Source organism: Sycon ciliatum, chromosome 2, assembly GCF_964019385.1.
Source record: "Sycon ciliatum chromosome 2, ocSycCili1.1, whole genome shotgun sequence".
NCBI lineage: Eukaryota > Metazoa > Porifera > Calcarea > Leucosolenida > Sycettidae > Sycon > Sycon ciliatum.
In genome coordinates this window covers 46,112,544-46,140,499 of record NC_088644.1, presented here as the reverse complement: position 1 = coordinate 46,140,499, position 27,956 = coordinate 46,112,544, and the positions used below count along the sequence as shown (strand labels likewise).

Genomic DNA, 27,956 nt, shown 5'->3' with positions numbered 1-27,956 from the left:
GATTGGACACGCACATCTCGCAGCTCTTGACGACGTCAATGTCAACCGTCGCCACAGCACAACCAAAAAGACCGCGATAGGAAGGTATAAAGTCCAGTTCTCAAAGCATAAAGAAGACTGTGGCCAAATAGAAAATTATACGACAGAAAGAGCTATGAGTATGTTGACAAGCTCATGTGTGAGGTGGTAGCGGTTGCAAATGGCAACCTTCATGTTCCTGCCTTGGAGAAGCGTGTTTCCCTGCCAAATTCCAGGTGGAAGCCTCCTGAGAAGGCTGAGGTGGTGCAGGATTTGGATATCTTTGCCTGATGGTATTCACAACGCAGGCTGGAAGACGACAACGAACGTGCTTGCCCAATTTGCCGTGTACATAGTGTGTACTGCCTGTGTGCCGCATAGCGTAGAGATCTACACAAACACAGAATGTCATATGGAATGTGTATGATGAGTGCTTGTACACATACCACATTGCTGTACCGTAATAATTATTATAGTCAAATACTCATTTACTCTACATATGCGCTGTATTGCACCTACCGGTACCTACCTGCACTTTCAGTGCGCGCGCCATACTAATTTAGTGTCCACTGGTACAAAGATGGAGGGTCTTGTAGAATTTACCATAATTGCTGATTTCAAATTGAATTCCAATGATCTGGGGGATGAATACTGATTAGGACGCGTTCGATTACCTACTAGTACAGAGATGTCTTGGTCAGAAAGTACAGATTTCTTACTCTCCTGCCAGAATTTGTGCATTATTTTGGTGTACGCTTTCTTGACCCCACGCTTGTACGTTGCATGCCATGGTATACTAGAAAACGAGTTTATTGACAAAGTCTATCGCTTGAAACGATAAAGTATGGGTTCGGGTGTGATCAAATGCACCCATGGTGCTCATACACTGTGTGCAGTGCTCTCTTCACCAACAGAACACTACCTACCATACTTTGTAGATCTTGTACCAATCCAAGGGAAAATGACAAAGACAAATGTGAGTCATGCATGAAAACTTGTGATAGCACGGTCTATAGTACAGAACAACTTTGTTCGTGCTATGCCTGACAACAATAATTAGTTACACACAAAACATTACGCGCATCGATCCTCACAAGATAAGTCAAGACATACTCGGAGCAAAGAGAAATTTGTTTGTGTCATGCATGAAACTTGTGATAACTACCAGTACAATGTCTTTCTTGTGCGACGCCTACTGTAGTGCGCCTGACAACAATAAATTTCCCCCAAAAAATAAGAATAAGCAGGGGCGGATCCAGACCCCAAAGCTGAGGGGTGCGAGGATGAAACTTACATAATTTTCTTTTGCAGTAGTAAACCAAAGACATAGTATGTTACTGTATAATATCATAATTACACATAGCACCAAGATGAGTAGTATGATTAGTTACACATTGAATGTCAAAATTTACAAGTAATTTACGACTGCTACCGGTATGATTCTCAGTCAGACACAGATTATGCTATGTACATGCTATATACACAATGTCAACTCTAGTCAGAATTCAGGGCGGCTGTTCAGTTCCTCACTCCGCATCCTGGAGAATGTTGGTCATCCTCATCTTCCGTGGGTGCTTGAGGGCGAACATGTCGACGATGTCAGTGACATCAACAGCCAAGTCGTAGCGGATGTGGAGTAGAGCTACAGTGTAGTCTACTCTGTCCCATTGTACTCCTGAGGTAGGTCCTAAGGAGACGCAGGGCCGACACGCTTCGCTCACACTCGCAAGACGTGATCGGCATCACAGCTAGAATGGCTAGTGTGGCGAAGATGTTGGGGAAAGTGTGCTTGCAACACTGTTGGAGTGCGGCTTGAACAGTGGAGGGCAGAGAGTCTTCACCCACGCGGCTCCACTTCACCCACCAGTTGTCGAGCTCGGACGTAATAGATGAAGGTGCTGGCATGTCTTCGCTGTACTGGTCGATGAAGCGTTTCAGGGAGGCCTTCCAATCTGTTGTCTTCTTCATGACAGCCGGGACTGCCACAAGCGAGCAGCAATCAGCGAGCCTGGGCCTGGCCTGGCCTGACCTTTTTTTTTTTTTTTTTTTTTTTTTTTTTTTTTTTTGAAAAATCCTGACGGGTTCATTTGCACCCTTCGCACCCCCCTGGATCCGCCCCTGATAAGTGTATCATGCTGATACGCGATCCTCACAAGACAAGTCAAGGCAAACTAATTGAGGCTTACCTAATGTCAGACTCTTCTGTCACTGGCATTGGCGGCTTCTGCATGTCGAGATAACCTCGAAGAGCAGTGATGAGCACAGCCTAATGCAAGGATACGATCTCGTAATCTGCGAGGTCCGCTACGCAAGAAACCTTGGGCCGTCTTGTCGACAGCGACGGCAGCATCCTACCAACAAAATCATTCCCGCGGGCTGGGCATGGCTATACACTTTTGTCCACGCTCGCACCAGTCGGAGTCCCAAACGAATCGAGATTCTGGTGGCCAAGCTACTCGTCTTCTGTCGGACGCAGCTGCTGACGCATCTTCTTCCTCCACATTTGTTACACGCGATGGCAGCTCCTCAGCAGAGTATCTGGGCTCCCTGCCCCAACCATACGCGGCGGTGGGCTGTTGGTCGTCCTCACTGGCCTCAGCATCGCTGCCTTCATTGCTGGGGACAGAGGATTGTTCGGAATCGCCCATCTTCCCTTGAAATACCAACTAAAATTAGTGCTTGTAGACTGGCGAAGAGAAACGACTTTGCCACAATGACGTAGGCAGCCCGTGATGATGTAACCAAATGGCCGCATGACGTCAGGGCGCGGCCCCCGTTTTTGCAATTTCAAAGTGAAATATCTCAAGAACGCTTCGTCGTAGAGACTTCGGACCAAGACCATTCGACTCAGCGCCCGAAACTCTACAGGCTATCAAAGTTTCATTTTTTCGTGGAGTTCCCCTTTAACCGATCGAAAAGCCGATTAGGCATGCTCTGTATGGGCAACTTGTCAATCAGTACACATCGACGATGTGCGAATAAAACGAATGCACGGAACGTGAACTTGTTTGCTGCACATCTACGAAGTGCGAATCAGGGAGTATAGTCCGTGAGCCAAAACTCAAAATCACAAGTGCCGTTGCACTCTAGGATGGACAAATCGCCGCTTACAGTGTTGGTCAAGGACATCACAAAGGATACGTTTTCGCTTGTTGGACGTTCCAGAACCGATCCCGAGACCTTCGCGAGGGCTTCTTTTCTCGACCAAATTTTACCGTAAGAACAAATATTTTTACGCGAGTGGTGAGGTGTGCGTCGTATGAGCAAGCGCAAAACACGAGTTCGCGTGGAGTGAGGAAAAATAATTTATTTTTTAGAAGATGACGACGTTGACGACAATATCGACTTGGGATATTGTGATCACTTTATTGAAGTTTATTCCTTTCGTGTACATTGATGTTGGTTTGACAACAATGGAAGAAGAGGAAGACGTTTCTAGTGGCAGCGAGGTGCTGGATGAGGCAGCTGACGGCAACGAAGTGGCAAATGACAGCCCAGCGGAGTAATATTGCTGGAATTTTGTGTCTGTGTCACAGCGCCCAATTTAGTAAAAACGAGAAGCCTGCAGTGAGTAATATCGAGACTACAAGTTGGTGTCGCATCGTCAGCGCTGCTCGAGAGAAGGACGACCATATCTGGGCTTTTCTCTGCCAGCACAAGAGCTCAGGGAGGAGTAAATGGTGTGGCTGGTATCATGGAAAGTACTACACTAATTGCACCCATGTGATAGCAATTGCAAACCTGGAGAAGACCAGTGCCTCTGATTTTGCTTTGTCTATACTTGCTGACAGTGATGTGCATGTAGTAGTGAACCCAGAGCCACATCCTAAGGCCAGTAAGGGGCCACCTACCAGGAGCTTAGTGGTTGATACGAACAACGAATGCCATACCGGTAATTATGAAAGCAGAGCACGGTGTAAACACAACACGGAGAACTGGTCCACCCAGAGTTTCCGGAAGGGAATGTTTTGTTGCAGGCAGCACTGGAGAGGGCTAGACGACAAGTAGCGAGGGCGAAACCAGCGCTGCTGGAGGTCCAAGCCAGAGCACCTGGCTGCTTTGCGGGCAACATACTACTGTATACCATTAGCTGTGTATGTGTGTGTGCGCACGTGTTTGTGTGCACATTTCTGGGTGTGCGTGTGTTTGTGTGTGTGCGCGCGCGTGCGTGCATGTGTGCGAGTGTGCATGTGTGCGCGTGTTTGTGTGTGTGGGTGTGTGCATGTGTGTGTGTGTGCGCGTGCGTGTGCATGCGCGTGCATGTGTGTGTGCGAGCGCGTGCATGTGTGTGTGCGAGCATGCATGTGTGTGCGAGCGTGCATGTGTGTGTGCGCGCGCGTGCATGTGCGTGCTAGGCGTTTTCCTTTGTTGGTGACACCACCCCAGGCTACTACTGGTGTTGGGGCACGGTGTTGCCACAGCCAGTGCGATCCGTGTTTCAGGTCGTTGGTGGGTTTTAGATTCCGCAATTGTCGACAAGGTGTGCGCCGTGTGTGTGTGTGTGTGTGTGTGTGTGTGTGTGTGTGTGTGTGTGTGTGTGTGTGTGTGTGTGTGTGTGTGAAACCCGACAGCATTGGTGTGATGTTGTCCGAAGAGACATCCATCACTTACATCTTGAAGGACATTGGTTCGACACTGCACAGCAGCGAGGAGAGTGGTGCACAGCATTCAGAATTGCTTCACCACCACAGCCGGCCTCCCGTGATCGGATTCAGTGTAGTATTTGTAATATTTCCTTTTCGAAGAGCGGCCTGCCATGCCACAAGTGTACTCAAGAGCGTCGCAAACCTGTAGCAGACCAGTCTGGCAGCAGCCAATGCACCGTATGTCTTCGCTGGTTTCGCAGTCATGGCAGACTGACATAGTCGGATTCGGCAGCTGGTTCATGTGTGTGTGTGCGCACGCACGCGCGCGCGCGTGCCTGGGAGACTGCATATTCATGTATGTATGTGACATCATCTTATATCGGTAGTTATCTGTTACTATGTTCTGCGGTGGACTGCGACAGCACACATAATGTGCCAAGATGTGCACCTGGTGATTTGCAACTGTGTTATGTTGAGTTGAAAATGAGCAATGACAGATAGCTTTTGGTGCTGTATGAGTGTGTTAGGAAATCAATAGCCAATTCCAACCTCTTGCATTGGCCGTCAGGTTGGACAGGATCAGCGCGTGCATTTACAACAGTGGTGACGTACTTCCTATTGTACTACTGTAATGTCACATTAGCTTCAGTGTTCATATCATTATAATACTGGAGTATTCTACGTATTCACTACTATTCAGTAATCGAGTGGTTATTACTTTTGAAATATACTTCACTCACCAATTCATTGCTCGCTATTATCTACAAGTTCCAGTCCAGTATGATGAAGTCAAGAGGCGATTTATCCAGCCAAGTAGAGGAGCTTGGGATACGAAATCCAAGAGAAATCATGAGGGTTTTCTCAGTTCGGCCATTCACGAATGTAATTGTTATTCTTCAACGCAAACTGAGTAATATTTGACCTTGAACAGGATGAAAAGAAGTTCATGCTCGGGGCAGTCGTCATCTGCTCCAGAATGTTACTCACTACAGTCTACTACGCCTATTGGCCTAGGAAGTGGTGAACAAATATGTCGAGAGATATTTAGGACATTCTTGGAAGTCAGTTCTGAACGATTGCATTGTAACTACAAACAGTAGTGACTTTGCTGCATGCAGTTTGCATCCCGATTCATAATTCTCAGCGGCAAAAAAATTCGAATCTAGTTTTGTGCACTGGTTTCCTCGTTATGTGCACTCGTGGTATCTGCTCATGGCTTCAAAAAATGAGAATCCGTGAACAAGCGCAAAAAGATCAAGCGAAGAAGGCGCGCGGCGAAAATGGCCGCTGCTGTCAGTGAGCAAAGTTGGATGTTTGGCGTCTTCTGTGACCTCCCTGGATCAGTTTCGAACTGTCCAACAAGTGGAAATCGCTTCAGGATACCATCGTGAAGCGGTGTGCTGAAGGACGATTTGTCCCTCTCTGGGTGCAACGGTCGATGCTAAAACTGCCGATTCTGAGATTTGGCTCACGGACTAGTAGTATAATGACACGTGTACTACAGTCCATTCAGAAAAAGATGAACTTCTAGCTTTTAGCCATAAATGGGTCAAACGTTGAGTTTTTTTAGAATTTTTTTCTGCAGTCCCATATGGAATCCTCTTCCAATTATGTTTCTGAAGTTTTTTTGTCCAAAAAGCAAGCCATAGCAAGAATAGGATTTCGGCCAGGTTTTGCCCCAAAAGCACTGAATTGGGAAAAACCATCAAAATCCAGGCCGTTTGACCCCGCCTGCAACAGTGCATTCTGCGGTTCGAACCCCAGTTCAGGCACCCTTTTTGGACCCTTTTTCAAATTTCAAAGTTCGCAGCACTGCACTGTGTACGATGAAATCACGAAAAATCGCCAAATACGGGAGCTCGCGAGAGCCAGGACCCATCTTTTTATGAATGGACTGTAGTACACCTTGTGTTGCACTGCATCTTTTCCACACGCATAGGACCACTGAAGGTCACATGCTCCGCGTGCGTATGCGCGCATGCGCAATATGCCACTGCATGCAATGCACATCTACGATGTGCGAATCAGGGAATAGTACGTATTTTACTACTCCCTGGTGCGAATACAATGAATGCACCGAACGTGCACAAGTGCACGTTCGCCACGGAAAAGAACATGATGACATTTATGGCATGCCAGGGGTCAAAGGTCAAACTCTGGGGAGTCCCGGGGCCAGACCAAGCACGACCGACACAGTGTGCCTTATTTGGCTCAAAGGTCAAAAACTGCACCAGAACCCGCCCCGCACTTACTACTGGTCTGTACAGAAACGGAGGATGAGACAGGTGATCAGAGGATGGAAGAGCAATTGGATGACGAAACGGTTGGTGAGGAGACAGAGGTGGAGGCAGATGATGGTAGTGATGATGATCGTGAGGATGACGAGCGGAACGAGGAAGAGGATGATGAGATGGACGAGGAGGAGTCGGGAGGGAAGGAGCGAAATGAGGCGGATGAATGTGTTGATCGTAAGAAGTCAGCTGTGTATCTACACTTGTTATCTCGTCCTGACTGTCTTAGTGTGTATGATGACTCTCATTTTTCTGTACTGTGTTGTGAGCGTTATGTCCAACAGTTGAAAGTCCTTGAGGCAGTTTGTATACGTATTCATAAGCCTGTTTTGTGTAAGCAGAAGGAGCACGTTGTTGCACTGCAGTTGTATTCGTAGGTTGACACTTCGTTTAGTGCCTTCTCGCCTTTGGTTACGTAATCTTGTTACCTTTTTGCGTTTCCTCTAGTGGTTTTATTGCACTTGTATCTTGTTGTTATTTCTAACACCTTTCTATTTACAGTACTTAACAGTTTCTTTGGTTGTATCCTTAGTTCCGTATTTTCCCACTGATGATAAGAACAAGAAAATCGATTATGGGTTTTCAATAATATTTTTTGTTCTAAAATACACAGTAAATGCATGTCAAACAAGTAACGTAGTTGCGTGATGTCTGCGGCCTTCATCCTATTCATAGCTATATCAATAAGTTTTGGAAGCTATTTGTCCTAAAGTAGTCCAAATGTCACAGTCTCCTTTGTTAGATCTATAACTAATACATTGAAGTACAAGAAACACTGCTATTCTACAGCTAGTACTATTGGAGGCGTGATTACATGAGCAGCGAGCAGTGTGAAAGCAAATGTAGATTAGAGAAATGCAGGTGAGAAAGGTACATATATTATGTGAGTTGGTGCGTGAGTGTTAAGTGAAGAGTGTGAGTGCTGTAACGAATTCCTTCTGCATGTATGAATCTGGATCACGAGTACGAAAAACATGGCTTCTAATACGGAGAGTAGACGAAAACTACTAGCATAGCATACCACACTGAAGCAGGAATCATCATACAATTGCAAACACTGGGGGTTGGACACCAAATGCTTGAGTACAGCAGATCTACGAGTACTCACAAACATTGCACACTGCATGTTGCTCATGTAATCACGCCTCCAATAGTGCTATCTTTAGAATATCAGTGTTTCTTGTATTAGTTTTAGATTTAATAATCTACAACTCATGATACCATAAATAAAATAGTCCCCTTTGTGTACAACATTTCAATCAATCGTAACTCAGTCAGTCCTGTTATATCTCCAAGAACTAAAATTCGTACATGTAGGTCGAAAAGAATTATTCCCAGCTGTCCATTGAAACAAACGTGGAAGCGCCCCGATGTGTGGTTCCAGAGTTACGAAGCCTGAAAGTCGAATCGCGGCGAATAGAGAGGTTAAGTTTCACGTAAAAGTCTTACGTCCGTGAACTTTTACGTCAAAAAGTGAAAAAACTCACGTAAAATTTGACGTGTTTTACGTGAGTTGACTGTCCCGCACGTAAGTTCGTGACGTGAGTTTTTGGAAGTTTCGCTTGGTTATCCCAACCGAATTTGTGTAAGTTTCCGGAAAGTTATCGAGTTTTATCGAGTTTGTTGGAAGATTTGATATTTGTGCGAGCTAAACCCGAATCCTGCTAGGCAAAATTTCACGTCACGTCGCACGTGCAACTTAACCTCTAAAAATTACACGTAACGTGAGATTTGCACCGCGTTTTGAAAAAGGGCAAAAAACGTGTAACTTAACCTCTCTAATGTCGCGCAATAGCCCGGTGCGCAGATTTGAATGAGGGATTTCCCCATCATTCTGGGCATGTAGTGACGGTGAAACACGTTCAAAATGGCATACGGACTAGTGGCAGTTTGTGAACTTTTTGAAGTAATAAATTATTAGTTGTTACGAGCAAGGCTAAGAGCGAAATGGCAAGACGACGTCTGTTGGATTATTGGCGTGGCAACTAAGACACTGGGATATAGCGCCAGAGTTTTGACATTCGTGATGGCAAGTTCTAAACATTTGAACATTTACACTGATGTATGAACATATACACTGATGTATATACATTGTTTATTTATTTATTTTTTTATATTTTTTATAAATTTTTTTGGTCCCATCGGCCTCTTCATATTTGTGCAGCTGCACTGTTGAGCTTCCGATGTAAAACAAAAATAATAATAATAATAATAATAATAACAAGTGTAGGCTCTTCTTGCGACGAGCTTATCAGGAAGCCCAAGAGTGAAAAAATCGTCAAAATGACACTAAAGTCGTAGCCCGGAAAATTATGGAATTTGAGGTGGGTCGAGATCAAGTTCAGTCGGCGTACATTTTCCGTACATAAATGGCTTCAGAGAGCAGGATATCTTGCGCGACTGTTGCCGTCATTGTTGATTTGTTGCCGTGGATCAGTTCATGACTCGTATTTCTCTTCTCCTGGTGCTGTTGTCAGCGTTTTGTGGTCTCTGGCGATTTCATTCAAAGAGAGGGCAAGGGCATGGATGTTTTAGTGCTGGTAAATTAGTGGAAAGGAATGTGACCTCGCTCCTTGTGTGATGCATTACGCTGAATTAACTTAGGAATAATACCCTCGCAGTCAGCATTATTGGCCTCATTGGTTTCCAGATATGCGTGAAGATTATGTGAATAATCCAGCGGTGCTAAACATGTTTGTTGTTCGTTTGTTTGTATTTATCTGCAAGAAGAAGTGCCAAAAACCCAATAATATGAGAGCGAATGTGATGATGGCTACGGCCAGCATCTTCGTGTCCTGTTTCTAACAGATGTCAATCCACACTGTACTGTCCTTGGTCATCTGCTACTATGCACTCACTGGTACTACAGTGATGAGTTGTCCAGCGACATGTTCGTGTGCTGGTTACACTGTATATTGCCACTATCGCGTATTTACAATGGTGCCTGGTGGCATACCGAATACAACAATATCTCTGTAAGTCACCCATCTTGGAATATGCCGTGCAGCCATTCACACTTTCCACATCTGTTACACTGAATTGTCGGCATTTGCAATGTGATGAGATCACCGGCTCAAAGTTCCGTATGTGATGGATATTTTTGATCCATTGTTTTGTAGAAAGCTCAGGACAAGAAAAAGCCATTGTAGCAAGTCGCATCTCAATTTTGACACTCTCACCACCAGCAATACAAAACTCGACCCACGGTGGCCGTTATCATAAATAATTTGCAACACACTAACATATTTTCAGATCATTACAAATTGGGGATCAACGTTGTTTGAAGACCTGGGCTTTCGAGCAAAAGCATCGCATTTACTCCTTGGTGAAGAATCGTTAGCAGGGCCTGCTCTTGACATTCAACTCAGCCCAGTCAGAGTGTACCTGGCGCATGCAGGCCAGCCGGGTCAAGCCGGATCAGATCATCCTGCAGAAAAACAACCAAAAAGCCTGCTCAGAACGCAGGAAAACAGAAAGGCGAATTTATTACCGGAAATCGGAAATTTTAGAGAACAAGGCGAACTATCAAAGTCCGCAAACGTAGAAGGTAAACGACATTATGTGAAGAATGCAAAGCAGTAACATAATAGAGCACTGGGGGGTGCCTGCAGCACCTTGTGGAGTGGCTGCTGGCTGCCACTGCATCACCTGCATGGCCAAGCCGACTGCCTCGGACTGGCATCTGCTGCACCATCTGCTGAAAGGCTTCAGCAGACTGGAGAACTGGTGGAGTTGCAACTGCTGCTGCTGGTGTTGCTGCTGCTGGCGCTACTGGCAGCTGCTGCTGGCGCTGCTGTTGCTGGTGGCGCTGTTGCTGCTGCTGGTGTTGCTGCTGCCGCTGCTGCTGCCGCTGCTGCTCTGGGTGTGCGGGCCAGGTCCCTCCGTTCAGACGAGGTTGATGTTGCAGTCGTAGTGCGCCTAGTTACCTCAGAATGCCATGCAGCCATAGCCTTGTCGTAGTTGATGCAGTGAGTTCTTACCTTTCAACCACGCATCGCAACCAAATCCACCGCACCTCGTCTTCCTTTGGAAATGCGTCTTGCACAAAGCGCATCACATGGATAGACTGGCACGGTCGTAGTCCAGCAAGGGTCGACCTTTCTTCCAAGAGTTTTGGAAACTTCTCAAAGCGTGAGTTTTTTTCTCTTCGCTGCGGGCTCCATCGTCCAAATCACCAGTTATCTGTTCAGCCAGGTCGTGCAGGTCCCCAGCCGGGCGCGTTACCCGGTTGACCCGGCTCTCCAGTAGGCCCTGGTTAGATGACAAAGCTCAAAGTGTTGGTTCACATATCGCCGGTACGCGCCGGGAGTCACCGTGAGTGGGCCTCTGGCAACTTATCCCGGCGCATTGCGATAATGTGAACCAGTGCAGTCATAACAAAATCATACGGTAAAATATTGCTAGGGACCGCCAGCAAAGTTGGACACTCTCCAACTCTTGCGATTTGCCCCGGCGCCGATCCCGTACAATTATGACCAAAAGTGGTTTGTGACCCGTTCGCGCCGGTGATCGTGGGTGCCGGTAGACAGACTTTGTCAAAATTTCAAACCAAGACTCATCCTAAATTTTCATAAATTGAAGCTAAATGTTAGGTACCTCCTCCTGTACAATCTTACCTACAACCTTTCCTAAGCTGGCCGGCCTGCATGCACCCGTACTACGTCATACTCACCTTTCATTCCGTTGGCCTGGGTAGCTACTTGCGCGCGCATGTTTGCCATAGCTAACCAGGCCCTTTATATTGCGGAGTTTCTCAGTCGAGCTCTCTCTCTTCAATAATCTCGCTCTCGTCAATAATCATAATGTAGTCGTAGTAGTTCGTCTTTGTCTCCATCTCTTCGTCTACCCTAATAAATGTCGTTCCACCTACCTGTCCCGTTGTGAATTGTGTCTGGAGAATTATTATTATTATTATTTATTATTATTTTGCTTGTTCGCGTTGGCATCAACCTGCATAAAGCAGGTATATAGCCTTCGCTTAAGCTGCCATAAAAAAGAAAGCTCATCCTAAGCGAGAGGGCTAGAGGGAAATATAACGATAACGAGATACAGAATACAAAGAAATCCAATGAGTTCAACGTACAATTCAAAACAAGAAAGAAAGGGAAGAAAAACAGAGCCGAATCTACCGATTGATCCATCAATCGACAAAGGGGACTAATCCGTTAGTGTTGCAAAGTAGAAGCTGATTATAGTTGCAGATCTCCAGGCCAGGGCCAACATATTGCCGATTCTGGATAGGTCTCCGCAGCATTTGATGTGGTAATTATCATAATGTTTGATAAAATTGTTAGAGTATCTAGTATCTAGAGTACCGAGTCTCTAGTATCTAGAGTATCTAGTGTAATTGTATCCGTTATTATTGTTAAGGGTATCTAGTGTAATTGTATCCGTTATTATTGTTAAGGGTATCTAGTGTAATTGTATAACTTCAGCCATTACACACAGCACACATTAGATCCTTCCACTTTCGACGATCCTGGGCGAGCTGCCTCAGTGCAACTAGATCCTCGTGTGATGTGAGGGAGTTTGTGGATCTGGAATTTTTCAGGTCGTTGTTGATGGATCGCGGGAGTGTTGTTCTCGGGCGGCCTCGGAACCCTGAGCTTCCTGGCTGAAAGTATGCCGACATAGCCTGCTGGACCGGGGATGAGGTGTCTAGTCGAAGCATGTGGCCAAACATTCTCCACCTAGCAGACTGGATGATTCTGCTGAGTGGCTTGGAGCCAGTGCGCTTGTACAGTGCTTCATTGCGTATTATACGGGGATATTTGACCCCTATGACTGCTCGTAACTGCTGGCGGTGGAACGAGTCAAGTTTCTTTTCTTGAGTCTCTGTCAGGCTCCATGTGCCGCAGTTATAAAGAAGTATTGGGAGAATAAAGCTGCCGTATAACCTAATCCGAAGGGGTTCACGGGCATGGTTACCTCTTAGCCATATCACCCACAGCTGATGTAAGGCGCATGTTGCTAGACGTTTTCTCCGACTGATATCTTCCTCCACTCCAAGCATCGATCCTAGTTTGACCGTGTTCCGCCATCGCTCGTCTACTCTGTCCTTTTCTCTTTTAATTGTAGTATATTCGGTTTTGGCTTCATTCATTTTTAGATTGTATTCCGCTAACGAGGATGATAGTATGGGTTGATTGTCATGCAAATATTGTAGGCTGGTGCTGATGAAGTCTACGTCATCCGCATACGCTGTTTCATTGGGCAATTGAAGCTGAATATCCAATGCTGGTCGCGGTGAGAGTCGCTCTCGAATCAACCTCAATGCAGCCTCGAGGTAGACAGTAAACAGGACTGGCGATAGAGAATCACCTTGTGGGGTTCCATTGTGTGTGACTAATGGTTGGCTGAGAATGTTATTCAGCTTTACTTTTATTGTGGTGTCTGTCAGAAGGCACTGGATGATGTGCAGCTCATCATGATCAATGACTGTTGACAGTATATCGATCAGCCTGACCCTTGATATAGTGTCAAATGCCTTTGACATATCAATGCCTAAGATTGAGATCTCCGACGCAACACGCTGGCATCTTGCTGATAACCACCGATAGCTATATACCACGTCTCCAGTACTTCTCCCTGACCGGAACCCGCTCTGGTTCAGTGACAAGTACCCGTTGATAGCTGGCTTGATCCGCGTCAGGATGACCAATGAAAGAAGTTTACGTAGGGTGTTCAACAGGGTAACTGGCCTTACATTTCCAGGAGGACCTCTTTTCTTTCCCGGCTTTGGTATCGGGATCAGTAGCCCATCGCCTAGCTTGAGTGATTTGTCTTTGGCATAATTGTTGAATGTAGTGGCAATGTTCGAGAACAGTGCTGGTGTTCCATATTTGATAAGTTCAGCAGGTATCCCATCTGGTCCCGAAGCTCGGCCATTATTCAAGCGCTTAGCTGCGGCATGTACCTCTGGCTGCTTTATAGGGTTTTTAAGGTCTTCCTCTGTCCGTAAGAGCCTAGATGACTCCAGAGCAGGATCACAGAATATAGCACGGAAGTGTTGCCTTAATGCTTCGACTGATTCACTAGGTTGTGCAATGAGTTTGCCATCAGAGTCTTCAACCACAACTGGTGACTGCTGCTGTCGGCGCAGTAGTCGTGTTGCTTTGAACATTTTCGCGTCGTCTTTCATTTGGTCTATTTCAGCTACACGTTCGTCCAGTCGAGTCGATGCTAACTTGAGGCATTCCCGGCGAATTTGGTGTGCCAGCCTGTTGCGTCGCGTCTTCATTTCTTTTACCTTCGTTCCATCTCTGCACACCGTAATGTCGAGACGCAGTTTGCGTTTCTCTGCTGCTAGCTTTTCAATTTCCCCGCTGAAGCCATTTCTATGCGTCTTGTTTGTTTTAGGGACGCGGCCCACCGATGTGTTTGCTGCCTCACTCATAGCGTTCACAATATACTGCAGATGTTGCTCCGCATTGACACCTTCCTGCTCTCTGCCGAGGTCCTGTAGATGTTCGTTGATAGCCTCTCTGTACTTTGCTTTCTTGGTCGGGTCACTAAATTCGGATATATTGAATTTTGCGTTGCTGGATATGGCTACTGGCGGCCTCTTGAGCTTCTTGTACAACTTAGTCAGGTTGAGGTTTGCCAGCACAAGACGGTGATCGCTTTCTAAGCTTGTCCCGGCGTATGATCTGGCATCCGTCACCACAAACCTTTCACTGTGACGGCAAAGGATATAATCTATTTGGTTGTAAATGGGTAAAGGTGGACCTCCACTAGGGTTGTGGCGCCAGCCTGTCCATGTGGTGATATGTTCTGCACGGTGCTGAAACGCCGTGTTACAGGCAAATAGGTAATTGCTGGACGCGAAATCAGCCAAAGTCTGGCCGCTGTAGTTGCGATGGCCCCTTGAGTGTGAACCAGCATAGGATACGGAGTGGCAGTCACTGGGTGGTCGTTTCCCAAGTTTTGCGTTGAAGTCTCCCATCAGGAACAGCAGCGATGAAGACCTTAGTTTTTGAATTGTTTCCAGCAAGCTGTTGTAGAACTCGTCTAGGCATGAATGGTCTGCTGCAACGCGTGTTGACGTCGGGGCGTAGACATTTACAAATGAGCACAGCGTTCTCCCGGAGAGCCATAACTGTAGCACGGCGATACGGTCCGACACCTGCCAATATCTATATATTCGGTGCAGTAACTGCTTTTCCACCACGAATCCGAGTCCATAATGTCGACACGACGACGAGAGACACAGTAGACGGTAGTTGTCAATATTTCCATCGTAGCCTTCGGAGATTTTAGTCTCCTGAAGACAGCAGAGTCCAACTCTGTATTTATTGAGGTCTGAAATAAGTTGATTTTTTTTGAAATTTGAAGTAAGTCCACGGACGTTGAACGTACCAATGCGAAACAAGCCCTCGCCTTTTGCTCCACTACTCAAAATACTTCCACAAGCTTGCCTGTTTCCTGGCGAAGAAGACATTACCCATGGGCCAGCCGAAGCTGACGGCCATGACCGAGCGGCGTCACTCGCTCTCCAAACTGTCTGGAGAATACTGGGTCTAATCCATACTCAACATTGGCGCCCGACCATTGCTCGGAACCCATGACCCTCTTGCTCTACCGCCCGGCATTCGTCTCGTCGTCAGTCTCGTCTAGTCTTCAACCTCGTCTCGTCTCTGTCAACCTCGTCTCGCCTATGTCTACCTCGGCTCGTCCAAGTCATGTAGGTCAGCTATTTTTCATTGTTTCTCTCTCTCTCTCTTTCGTGCGTCCTACTTCGTCAAATTTATTTTCAGTATATTTATTTCAAGAGTCGGCGTGAAGAAAGCAATTTTATGAGTGCAATTAAGAGTATAATAGATGCAGACATGGCCAGACAACAACGAGTTATGCCTCATTTCTTGTTGGAGGAGACCAACGAAGTAAACAAGAAATGCTGTTCTTTTCGAAACGCGGGTGCACAGTCCAGAGTTCATGGACTGTGCTGGGAGTGCAGTACGCACTGGCTGCACAGTGCGGAGTTGCAGCATGCACATGAAGGTGCATGAAGGTGCATGCTGGTCTGAAGACAGTGTGCTTTTTGTTCTTGCACTGCTGCTGTACAGGGGCGTTCTTTTTGTTCTTGGAGCAGCTGTTCTTTTTTTTCTTTTTTTTACAAAAAACACACACCATTTGACGGCACAAAGCAGCAAGGCAGCGATGGGACATATGGAATGGAAGGAGTGGGGAGAGGCAGGGGCAGCTGGACCGACCATAGGGTCTCTGCTTCATTGCAACCCAAGCGCTCCACAAAAGCAAAAGATTACAGAAAATACGCAGGGGGGGGGGGAGATAACTGGGGATTACGGGGGAAAGTATGCACAATAAGAAGTTATCAGAGAGTCAACAAAGTGAATGGAGGAGGGAACAGAGTTAGAGCTTTTTTCCTCTTTTTTCTTTGATTCATAGCCTGGCCGGTGCCCACTCCCAGCGGGTAAGGCGCAGGTGGGTGTTGACCTTTTCTTTGAACATCTGCAGTCCTTTCTTTGTTGCTGCGACCCTGCTGTTGCTGCGACCCTGCAGTTCTATTGTTGTTGTTGTTGTGGTGTGTACGAGAGAGTCGAAAAGAAAATGGAATTTTAAAGGATTTTTATTATTCAAAATTAACTCGTTGTCTGGCCATGTCTACATTTTATTTAATTTTTTTACTAAGTACACAACCTACTCGTCAGAAGGGGAGAAGACAACAGAGTATACAATAACAAAACAGCAGGGAGAGTACGGGCTGCAAAGCAAGCCTGTGCTGGTGAGGCAAGCCCACAACACCGACCTATGGTCTCGGCGTTAACGTGAGCTTGCGCACCATAGCCTAAAAGAAGGGGGTGATTTAGCGATAAAGACAAGAGAAGGTTAGGTAGAATGGTTGATGAGAGAGAGAGAGAGAGAGGGGGGGGGGCTATTATACTCTTTATTCCCGTAACTATGCAGAAGACGTTACTTCAGTAACGTCTGGCGCTAGCCAGGGTCCACACAGCTTTAATTTGGTATTTGTGTGTTTGTGTCACGCCTGGCGCTATCCCATATCTGTCCCGTACCGTACCGTACCATCAAACACAGCTGGCCATCGCCAACAATCGGCGACATCGCCTCTAAAAAATATTTTCCGTATAAAACATTTCCGACCAAACGTCACTGCAGGGTCGCGACGCGCTCGCATGCGAGTATGATTTTTTTTGATTTTCATGATTAAAAAAGGAGCATTTGCGATGCATGCATACGCGAATGGCCATGCGTGTGAGCTACAGCTGCGTTCTTTCGCATGTTTGATTTTGAACTCCTGTTGTTTGTACACATAAACAGCGTTCTTTTGAAGAAGCTTTTTTGTTGTTGTTGAGGAGAAGTTCTTCAATCCTCACTACGATGTCTCGCAGACGAAACGAGCCTGGCTTTTACGCCAGGCTCAACAAGTGTTCCTCAGCTGATATTTTCAGTAGTCCCTCGCGGAGGAAGTTCAGGCAGACTGGACCTGAAGTATTCGCTGCTTCTTACCTAATCGACAGGAGAAAGAAGAAGGTACGTGTACGTGTATTTTGTCGTAGGTCTCAAGGTCCACACAGTTAAGCTGTTCATTGCACTGAATTTCCGTGCTTTAGGGCGGAAGCATGCAGTACCTGGTGAAGTGGAGAGACTTCAGCCTATACGATGCGACGTGGGAGATAGAGGAAGACATCAGCCATGATCTCATCAGGTGATTTCTTTTGATTTTGGTGGTGATATGATTGGATGTAATCTTACGTGAATTTGAAAATCTGCCTTTTGTGTGCTGTAGAGCTTTTGAAGGAACGGGAATGTTGGGCCCTTTCTCAGATGATGAATTGTTTGAGGCTGCTGATGGTATTCGCACTGCTGTGCAGCGAAAGCTACGTAGTGGATGTTCAAATCCTGAGTCTACTTTATGCAGAAGGGAAATTGTTTATTTCTGGTTTTCGAATCAGAAACTGGACAAAGGGGGTGCTGTAGAGTTGGGAGAGAAGGATTTCCCTGTGAAGTTCTTTCCTCCAGTTTGGGATACTTGCATGAATGTACATGGACAAGGCCCTCGGGTTCACTACCCGGTTACCATCAAGCCTACTGTTCGCCGTAGTCCTTGTACGTTCGTGCAAGATACCTCTGGATCTATGACGGAAGGGCATCGTGCTGCCAGGCAGTTTGTCTCTATACAATTTGTCAGTGTTCAGTCACACGTCTGAGTAAGGTTCGCAAAATGATGATGGATCCACTCAGCAAATATGGTTGACATCCCCCATCTGATTGTGGTAATGCTAACATTTATCACTTATTATGACAGAATGCCCAACTATCTTTTCCATGGCTCAGGGTTCTTGCTTATTTCCTTCCTGTTCTCATTAGGAACGATTGTGGCGCTCGTCCTTGCTTCGCAAACTCATCCGGTCTGCTTGTAGGAAGGAGGACGTCTCCACTTGTCTTGTGCTCATTGCTGCGTCAGTGATACCATTTTCCAGGCAACATCATCGCCCCATGCCCAGATAACTGCCATATGCTGCCGTAAGTTTGCATCAAATGCAGTATGTGGTTATTTTTTTCGGGTATTTTCCACTTAGCTTACAAGGGTTACCAATCCCTGCCATCACACAACCGTCTTCTATTTTTACAGAAGAGAGAAAGAATAGCAAGCTGCTCGTACCATGCATGCACTTGTGCAGTGCACCAAATGATTCCAACTGTATGGTCCTACCAAGAGCTCATACTTGGTGAATATGCAAAATTAAATTAGCTGGTAGCTAGCAAGTAACTTACGGCTTACATCTGATGAAGGAAATAGCGAGTCAGAATTCATGGCTAGTTTGCCCAGCAAAGAGGCCTTGTTTAATCATGTGCTCACCACACAGCACAAAGGAAGCTTGCATTTGGCTGAACACGGAGCTGCACCACATTTTCAGTGCACATTAAAATCGTATGCACCCTGCGCGCAGCACTAAAGCTAACTTAGCAATACATGTAACAAATGGGAGGAGAGAAAGAGAGACGGTGGGGCGAGCGAATCAATAAATGAGACAAGCCTGCACACATAACAGAAAACCAAGCTGGAAGACAAAATCAAAGATTGGGTAAACGAGTTCTGTGTGCATGTATTGTAATGAAAACTATTCCTTCCTGCTATAAACTATTACTTTAAACTATTCCTTCCTGCTATATCCTCGCCTTGACCGTTCCCGGCCTCGCTTTGCTAACGTGTCTATCCGTGCTGTGGCCAGCAGCACGTCCTGCGTGGCTTTGTGTTTGTTGCTCCTACGGTGGTGGACACGTCGAGCGACATCATTAAGTTTCTCCACACCTTGGCCACTGAATTGTTGCAGGTTCCCGTACCTTCTCAGTAGGTACGGGACGTGCATCATTAATACGTGAATGTAGGGCGTGACCTTGGCTTTGCCGTACCCAGGCACGCTGTTGCCAAGGTCACAGAAGACCTTCACCCAGCCCTTGACCTTGTCTTCGAGCTGGGTGATCTGGTCTTCCTCCAGGCTCCTGTCATTTACCGTTTGGTAGATTTCGAAAAAGTCTGTCCATGTTGTTAGGACGGCTGCCTGAGTGTCGGTCATCAGGCAGCCGTCCAGATGGGCAGTGATGCCGCTCAGGAGCTTCACTTTGTCCGTGCCCATAAGACTAGTGAACGTGTAGTGGCCACTCGCTGCACCATCGGCGTTCTTTTTCTCGCACACGTTAAAGGAAACGCCGCAGGCATTGGCAGCCTTGATGACATTTAATAGGTTGGGCGCTTCCAGCACCTTTTTGTGCCCTTCCAGTTTGTCCTTCTGCATAGCATTCTTTACTAACGCAATGGTAAGAATGTCCGTAATGCGCAGCATCATGTGCAATTCATCGATCACGATGTGGTCTAGTTCAACATTGATGAGGGGTTCATGCTTTTGCCCATATTTGTTTTTTCCTGTTTTCCCATCTGTGACAGTGTTGTCTTTGACTTGCGTCGGATTTTGTGTTCGCAGCTCATCCATGGTCCTTGCAACCGGAGGGGTGTTGAAATAAGCTGGTGAGTTGGTAGTGTCGTGGCGGTGGTTCTTATGCACCTTACACCACGGGCATGCATGATTTGCCGTAGCTGCACTTAGGCCCAACACCATAGAAATGAACTTCATGTCTCCACCGAGGAAAATCTCAGTGGGGACATTACCATTGGAGGTTGAGACACTACCAGACTCCTGGATGTCCGAGACTTCTGTAAACAAATCCTTGAAGCATTCCTTCAGATTCAGGAATTCCTCGGGTGCATTTACGATACCCAGCACCTTATTGTGTGCTGCTGATAACTCGCTGCCCTCTCCGTCTAGTGTAGCATAGGACATCACGATGAAATTTGACTTTCTGCTCACCTTCGCTCCATCCACGCTCACTCTCACTTTGAGCGTGTTTCCTTTGATATTTGCTGCTTCACGTTGCAGGCACTTAGTGAGAGAGCGTTGTGATCCAGGGTGAGGGCCTGGGGTTGCAGAAATTTCCTCAAGTATGGGCTCATTCAATTGATTCCTGCACTGTACCACCTGGTAGAGCTTTGGCATACCATTGCCATTGGTGTTTAGCACCTGGACCAAATCATTGTACATCTGATCTGACCTGCAGAACTTTTCCAGGATGAAGAGCACTTTCTCCACAGTTTCTTTGTCCTCATCCTGAATTTCTCATACGCCGTATGGAAACTACCTCGCCCGTAGGCAAGTTCATGTGTCTTTCCTTGGGCGTCCGTAGTAGTTACCGTTTTCAGCTGCATACCGTAACTCTCCACGAAACATAGTGCAGCCTCCGCTGCTGATCGGATTTTCCTCATGTTTCTCTGTTGCTGACGTTCTCCAACCATATGATGTGGCTTGCCATTGTGTGTGTTTTGCCTTTTCTCTTCAGATATGTATTGGCGCAATTCCTGATTGTCGCGTCCCAGCTGGTCAAGCAGAGTACCATCATCGACCGTTTCCGTGAGGGTTGTCATGGCATTGTACAGCGTTACCACCTCATCATGCTTGTAATGTATGGATTTCATTTCCTCCTGCACTACTACAAGTTCCTCTTTCAATAATTCGACCTCTTTCCTGAGATCTATGGCAGTTGCCATGTCCTTCAGATCGACTGAACACGTATACACATTGCTCTGGTGATACTTATCTCTTCCTTTCTTGTGTGCTTTACGTTTTTTCTTGAAAGTGCACGCTGCTGACCTCATCCGCGTGTTCAGGCGAGCTCTGGCATCTTTCTTGACCTGTACACGAGCAGAAAATGACAACACCATGTGTTTGTTCTTTTTCTACCTAGATGAGTCAGTGAAGTGTGTCCCTATGAATATGGGACACAGCTACTTTATTTCTTTATCTTTCGTGGGTGACTTTCACAGGCCAATACTGTATTATATTGATTTGGATCTGGTAGAACTTTTTGCTGGACACATACAAGCAACATAAATGTTGAGCCACTTGATATAGTTTCTTGTTGGTCACTTACAGCTAGCATGTTGACGTGCTTTTCGAGCTCGTCCACATATTGGGGTCCCCAACGCTCCAAGTCGCTGTATGGGATGTTGATGGTAACTGTGCTTCCATTAGCACAGCATGCGTAGTGCTGACGTGATTGTGGCTGCGTGTCGGCGGTGTTGATGCAGCCGTGGTCGATGCTGTGGATGCTGTGGCTGGCGCCCATAATGCCTCTGCAACCACATCAATGGGAAATAACCATGTAGCAATTGAGATGTTATCATTATTTACTGAGTGCAATGGTAATGAGTGTAACGTCTTACTTACCTATTGCCTCTCTTGGCCGCGGTGCGTGTGTTGTTGCCGATGGTGTGGCTTGCGCAGTGCACGGCTCTGTAAAAACAACCATGTGATCATATCTGGTTCAGCTGTACTGCTACTTTCATTGTGTGATAGCAAATATTTGGTGACTTACCGTTGGTTACTTCAACCGGTTGCAATGGTAGGAGATTGCCAACTTCATGGAAAAATGCCATGTTGGAGTTGGTCAGAATACGGTGTTGAAAATACTGGAAAAAGGTCTCCCAACAGATAGCTGAGTGTTGCAAAACACTAGAAAAAAGTCTCTCTGGAGATCACTGAGTGTTGAAAAACACTAGGAAAGGTCTCTGAACAGATGACTGAGAGTGCTGATATTGAAAGACACTGAAAAGGAAGCTTCTGCTGGGAAAGGAAGTGATCGTTTGTAGGGGTCACTTTTCACACGTGCATGCGCAGGATCCTAGGAAGCATCGAAGTGGTCAGTCAAAAAAACCGCCAAAACGATCAATGATGGAAATTTTTCCAACTTTATGTTCAGCCAATTCTCAATAGCATGAACATAACTTGAAGTGATGCACTTATACTTTGCTCAGACGAGCCGCTATCCAGCATTGTGAGCTGTACTCGCCTTGGGTTTTTACCTGCTCCAGCCACGTACCACGTGTACTGATGCGGACGCAGATGTGCTGAAAATATTGGAGTTGTTGTTTGAGCAAGAAGAAGTGAAACACTGATCCTTTTCATCAAAGAGAATGATGATTTTTCAATCACTCATTCCCTGTTTTTCTAGGAGTTTGAGGATGTGGATCGCACTCACTGTGAGTTTCCAGGAGATTCCTTTTGTGGTTCCAAATAGAGAGGATTTCGATCTTGGAGATTGACCAACGACAACCTGGGATCAATTGGAGGAAAGTTTCAAGAACTGGCCTCGAAGATGGCTATTTCTTGTATTTTTCACCTGTTTATGCAATAAGGTATGATCCTCAATAACGATTTATGTGTGAGTGAAAATTCGTGATTGAAGTGGACATCGTCGCATCGAGGAAGTTGTTTTTCGTTTCGAGTCTGGTATTGTATTGTAGTGTCTTGTTTGGTCATTCCGAATTTCCATCGACACTTGGATAATTCCAGTCGTGGACAGAGGACAGTGGGGATGAAGCTCTCTCCTGTTGATTTCTAGGATAGCTTCGTCGTAAAAAATTTCACAATTTCGTTATGTTGGTGTCGTAAAATTGTTGGCGATGACATACAGCTGCCCGCAATATTCAAATAGGGCTTTCAAACGCAAGATCATAACGTGAAACAACTTGGAAGAATGGGTATGAATGCGAAGTGTATGGGGGAATGCATGTAGGGCGATAGTGCGGGTTCGAATCCCAAGATATGCCTGAAAAAAAATAGGAGAATTGAAAAATTTATAACATCCCTATGCCTTTTTTGCCGTCATCAAGGCGGTAGACCGTGTCGTATGACCCTCGATCGTACCTGTCCCGTACCTATCCCGTACCGTACCGTACCATCATAGACGGCTGACCACAATGCATATTCAAAGAGGGCTTTCAAATGCAAGATCATAACGTGAAGCAACTTGGAAGAATTAGTATGTATGCGAAGTGTATTGGGGGATGCATGCAGGGCGCGCGATAGTGCGGGTTCGAATCCCAGGTTATGTCTTTAAAAAAAAGGAATTTTTTAAGAATTTATAACATCCCTATGCTTTTTTGTCTAGGTCATCAAGGCAAAAAAGCATAGCGTAGGGCCCTGAGCTTCCAAGCTCTTTCGTTTATTTCGTGATTTTTTTGTAGTGTGTGTGTGTGCGCGCATGTTTCCAGCCATCAATATTAGGGGTCCGTTGGTGAGCCACGCTCTATCATTCTGGTTGCAAAAAGTGGATAACTAAGCTGTTTAGCCATCCGAAGCAGAAGAAACTGTAGTGCATGTAACATGTAGTACAGTATAGCACTTTTGTGAGATCCGTGCGTTGTGTGTGTGTGTGTTTTCTCATCGTCTTAATATTTTCCGCGAGGTCGCGGTTCTTTTTTTGCTCAGGGGAGGTATGTTAGGTACCTCCTCCCGTACAATCTTACCTACAACCTTTCCTAAGCTGGCCGGCCTGCATGCACCCGTACTACGTCATACTCACCTTTCGTTCCGTTGGCCTGGGTAGGCACTTGCGCGCCCATGTTTGCCATAGCTAACCAGGCCCTTTATTTTGCGTTGTTTCTCAGTCGAGCTCTCTCTCTCTCTCTTCAATAATCTCGCTCTCGTCAATAATCATAATGTAGTCGTAGTAGTTCGTCTTTGTCTCCGTCTCTTCGTCTACCCTAATAAATGTCTTTCCACCTACCTGTCCCGTTGTGAATTGTGTCTGGAGAATATTGGGTCTAATTCATACTGAACATAAGATGAGGTCCGTTTGCCATTCTTGTAGCCGTTTCAAGGTCGTAAATTAAGGAGGCTCAGACCACCAAACTCAAAAATTAAAAAACATGGATAGTTGGGAATTTGTCCCTTGGGTAGTGCTTATGTTGACTGTCCAAAAAATTGTGGGGGGGGGGAGGGTCACTGATATGTTCGGCGTCGCATGAATTGTTTTTTCGAGAGCCGTCGATACATGAAATTTTTCCATTTTCAATAAGAAAAATCTGTTCTGTTTCCTTTTGAAGTGTATCTTCCTCAGATTTTTTAGTCTAATCTATGCAGGCCACAACTATGACACATACCCACCATTGATAATTGTATTATTTTACTTTACTTAGTAAGTAAAAGTGGGGAGGCTTCCTGCAGTTTCATAAACAGTTAAGTAGTAGAGGCAACACGCTCTCTTCCATTAACACTGCAATAGTTCAACTCATTTCACAATATTGCAACATTTCGGCAAGTTGCCTAAATCAGGTTCACAATGATGTGATGTGCAAATTTACCACCAGCTTGACGGGGTAGCTATGGGCAATAATCTTGCACCACCATTTGCGATTTTGTTTATGCACACCATAGAAACACGTATTCTTCAGGACTCACCCCTTGCGCCTATTCTGTATAGAAGGTATATTGATGATATCATTATCCTCTGGATCCATGGAAAACAGCGACTTACGGAGCTGATCGACCGATTCAACAATGGCCACCCTCGAGTCAAGTTCACCTATGATCTGAGCTGCGACAGGGGCTGCGTATACTATAATAGATGTCACCATCGCTTTTCAACAGTCAGGCGAATTGCCATATGAGCCAGCGCACGTGAAAATCGACTTTAGTGACACGCACTTCAAACTAATAAAATGCACTCCAAACATTCTCTGTTTCTCGGCTTTCGTGTGATGTGTGATATATCAGGAGAAATGCTCTATCTTCTAAGACCCGGAACTCAAGTTTTTCTCAAGATTTTTTCAAACGTTTTTTTGCATTGAATTCTGTATAAATCCATCTGCCTTTATCCACTGTCATCTCAGTTTCTGAAAATATGTCACTAAGGGTGATTTTCGCGTGTGCTGGCTCATATAGACTATTTCAGAGGCCGTGCAGCAGTGGTTTGTTAGTTGACTATGCATCTTCAGTCCCTACTCATTTCAAGTTGGCCGTCGCACAGTCGCAATTCTTGAGGGCACAGCGACTCTCATCCAATACTCAGATGCGGGCGGAAAGTGAACATAAGATACACCAACGGTAACCTCCCGCGACAGTGCGTCCATGTTAGCGCGGTGCACTTCAGCGCGACCGCCTTAGCTCGAGGCATTTCAGCTTGGTGCCATTTCAGCCCCGTGTCTTGACAGCGTCAATGATTTCAGCGCGAAATTTTAAACCGCAGGACTTGTCAGCGCCAATTTCTTCAGCGCAGATTTTTCCCGCGGGAGGCACTTCAGCGCCGTACATGTTAACGTACGTACGGGCAGCAATTAGTGGCTATTACTAGTATTAGTGACTATCAATGACTATTGACAACTTGTACGGGTATTACCACTGCCATGTACACCAGTCGCCCTATAAAAGACACAGTATTTTCGGGGATAGGCCATCATTTCCCTTAATTTCCCTATGCAAGCTAACTCTCAAAAATGGAACTGAACCGATTTGAGACAGCCAAGGACTACCTCCTCTCAACCCCGCAACCTGCATGTCCGATTTCGAACAAGGAATGATAGCTGGTTTCGCAGATGAATTTCCTGCCGCCAAGTCGAAAGGTTGTCTGTTCCATTTCACTCAGGTGATCTGGAGAAAGATTCAAGCAGCCGGCATGCAGGAACTTCACAATGCTGGTGGTGACCTACAGGATTGCTGTTGTCAACTGATGGCATTGCCATTCTTGCCAGAAGACCAGGTCACAGCCACCTTCGATTGGTTGGAGGAGATCGCCTCTGATTTAAACCTTCAACAATTGACAGATTACATGCGGACACAGTGGATTGAGAATGCTAACGTTCCGATGTCGGTGTGGTGCTGCCATGGAAGGAGGTCAGGACCAACAACGGTGTTGAGGGATGGCACCATCGACGCAGTACTGCGTACTATAGTATGCACGAAGGTGCTTCGCGATGACAGATATGCGCTGAAGTGTCTGGCGAAGACGTTACCTCGTGCTGACAGAACATCGCGCTGAAGTGCCTTGCACTGACATTACCTTGCGCTGAAGTGCCTCGGGCTGACACTACCTCGCGCTGAAATGCCTTGCTCTGAAGTGGTCTCGCTGAAATGCCTCGCGCTGTAGTGGACGCGCTGTCGCGGGATGGAATCACACCAACAACTACTCCTGAAAACATCATATCAGAGGCAAGAGAAGCGGCAAGGAAGCCTAGACGTCGACGCAGAGGAAAACCACGCTGTGCATTCCTTAAACTACCGTTTAAGTCGGATCAAGTAGACCATAGGGTAAACAGGACCATTCGCAAGTACAAACTGCCGGTAAGAGTAGTTTATGAGCACTCGGGCAGTCTCCGCAATCAATTATGTCGTTCAGATCAGTCTCCACCCCAGTGTGTCAAGGAGCAGAATATTACGCAATGTAGGAGACGAGGCCGCTCGCTTGAGCCATGTGTAATAGGTGTATTTATGCTAAGACCTGTACAATGTCATACGCACTATTCGTATTTCCCGCTCGTTCCCCTTGGCAATGAGAGCCACTAACATAGAAGAGCGCATGCTCCAGTAGTTCTAGTTCTGTCTTGAGTTGTCGTTGTCCTGTTCTCCTTCTTTGTCTACACTCTTGTACTTCCATAATTCAATACTATAAAACTCTTGTATATTGGTGTGAGGGGACTTCATTAGCCGGGAGCTAGCACATGTCCAACTTATCAATCCAGTGGGGAGAAGGTTTGCATGAAACAGAATGTAGTATACAGAATAGATTGCGAAAGGTGTACAGAATATTACGTTGGAGAGACAGAACGATCACTAGAGACCCGTCTAAAGGAACATAATGGAGAAGCTCGTCGAAGGACCCGTGACAAGCCTTGGGGTGACCACATGAGAAGCAAGCATTCGCGCAGGAGATTGAGGCTGCGAGATAGCGCCTTCACAGCAGAATCAGTCCTCGCTCGAGAAGGCGACAAGGCTAGCAGGAAATTGATGGAGGCTATGGAGACTAGAAATTTGGCTCCAAAGATAAACACAAAATTAATGCTGGGTGGTCATTGTTGTAATTTGTATCGTCACTCGTTTATTGTCTGATTATCATGACATCGGCGCAGAATAATGTGTTGTTTTGGTTTTACCTCAGCTGTAGTCCCCTTCACTGATAGTCGATGTTAGCGCTAGTGTTAGCTGAACTCTTTTTCGCGCTGCTTCTTACACCCTCTTACTGACAGGGGAGTTGTTGGCCTTTATCAATGCTGGTTTGGAAGCTTGCACATCATTGTGAACCTGATGAAGGCAGTTCGCCGAAATTTTGCAATATTGTGAAATGAGTTGAACTATTGCAGTGTTAATAGAAGAAAGCGTGTCGGCTCTACTCTTAACTGTTACTTTACTTAGGTTATCGCCCCTCCCCCCGAGACACACACATCATAGCACCATAGGATGGGGTTGCATTTTTGTTGTTTTTGCCATGTGATTAACCCATTCAGCGCTACTGGGCCTTGCCTATGGTACTCTGCATATAAAATGCTAAAAACAGGGCCAATAGCAAGTTCTAAAACTCCAGGGTTCTGGCAACTGGGGTCCTCAAATATTTTGGAAAGGATTGCCAAGACTATCAACCACAGGGTGACAGAATCGATACAGTCCCCAAAAAGAATAGCGCCTCACAATAGGGGACGCAAGTTTGCTCAAATTGCGTGAAATACGCCAAATGCGTTAAATTGCAGCTAAAA

The 27,956-nt window shown here is 46.1% G+C and overlaps 3 long non-coding RNA genes across 3 annotated transcripts in view; 2 read left to right on the top strand and 1 right to left on the bottom strand.

Annotated features, from left to right (window-relative positions):
- The window catches only part of LOC135810914 (uncharacterized), a 34,792-nt gene extending 24,959 nt beyond the window's left edge, over window positions 1–9,833 (top strand). The window contains exon 3 of the long non-coding RNA XR_010552456.1: window positions 9,704–9,833. This is a non-coding gene — a long non-coding RNA (uncharacterized LOC135810914). The remainder of the gene's footprint in view (window positions 1–9,703) is intronic.
- LOC135810267 (uncharacterized) lies at window positions 80–2,913 on the bottom strand. The gene is made up of 2 exons (XR_010552298.1): window positions 2,205–2,913; window positions 80–408 (listed from the first exon to the last, which is right to left on the bottom strand). It is a non-coding gene; the product is annotated as an uncharacterized LOC135810267 (long non-coding RNA).
- Window positions 9,834–17,148: 7,315 nt separating the features above from the next.
- LOC135810913 (uncharacterized) lies at window positions 17,149–21,362 on the top strand. The gene is made up of 4 exons (XR_010552455.1): window positions 17,149–17,407; window positions 17,488–18,400; window positions 19,861–19,904; window positions 20,771–21,362. It is a non-coding gene; the product is annotated as an uncharacterized LOC135810913 (long non-coding RNA).
- The last annotated feature ends 6,594 nt before the right edge of the window (window positions 21,363–27,956 follow it).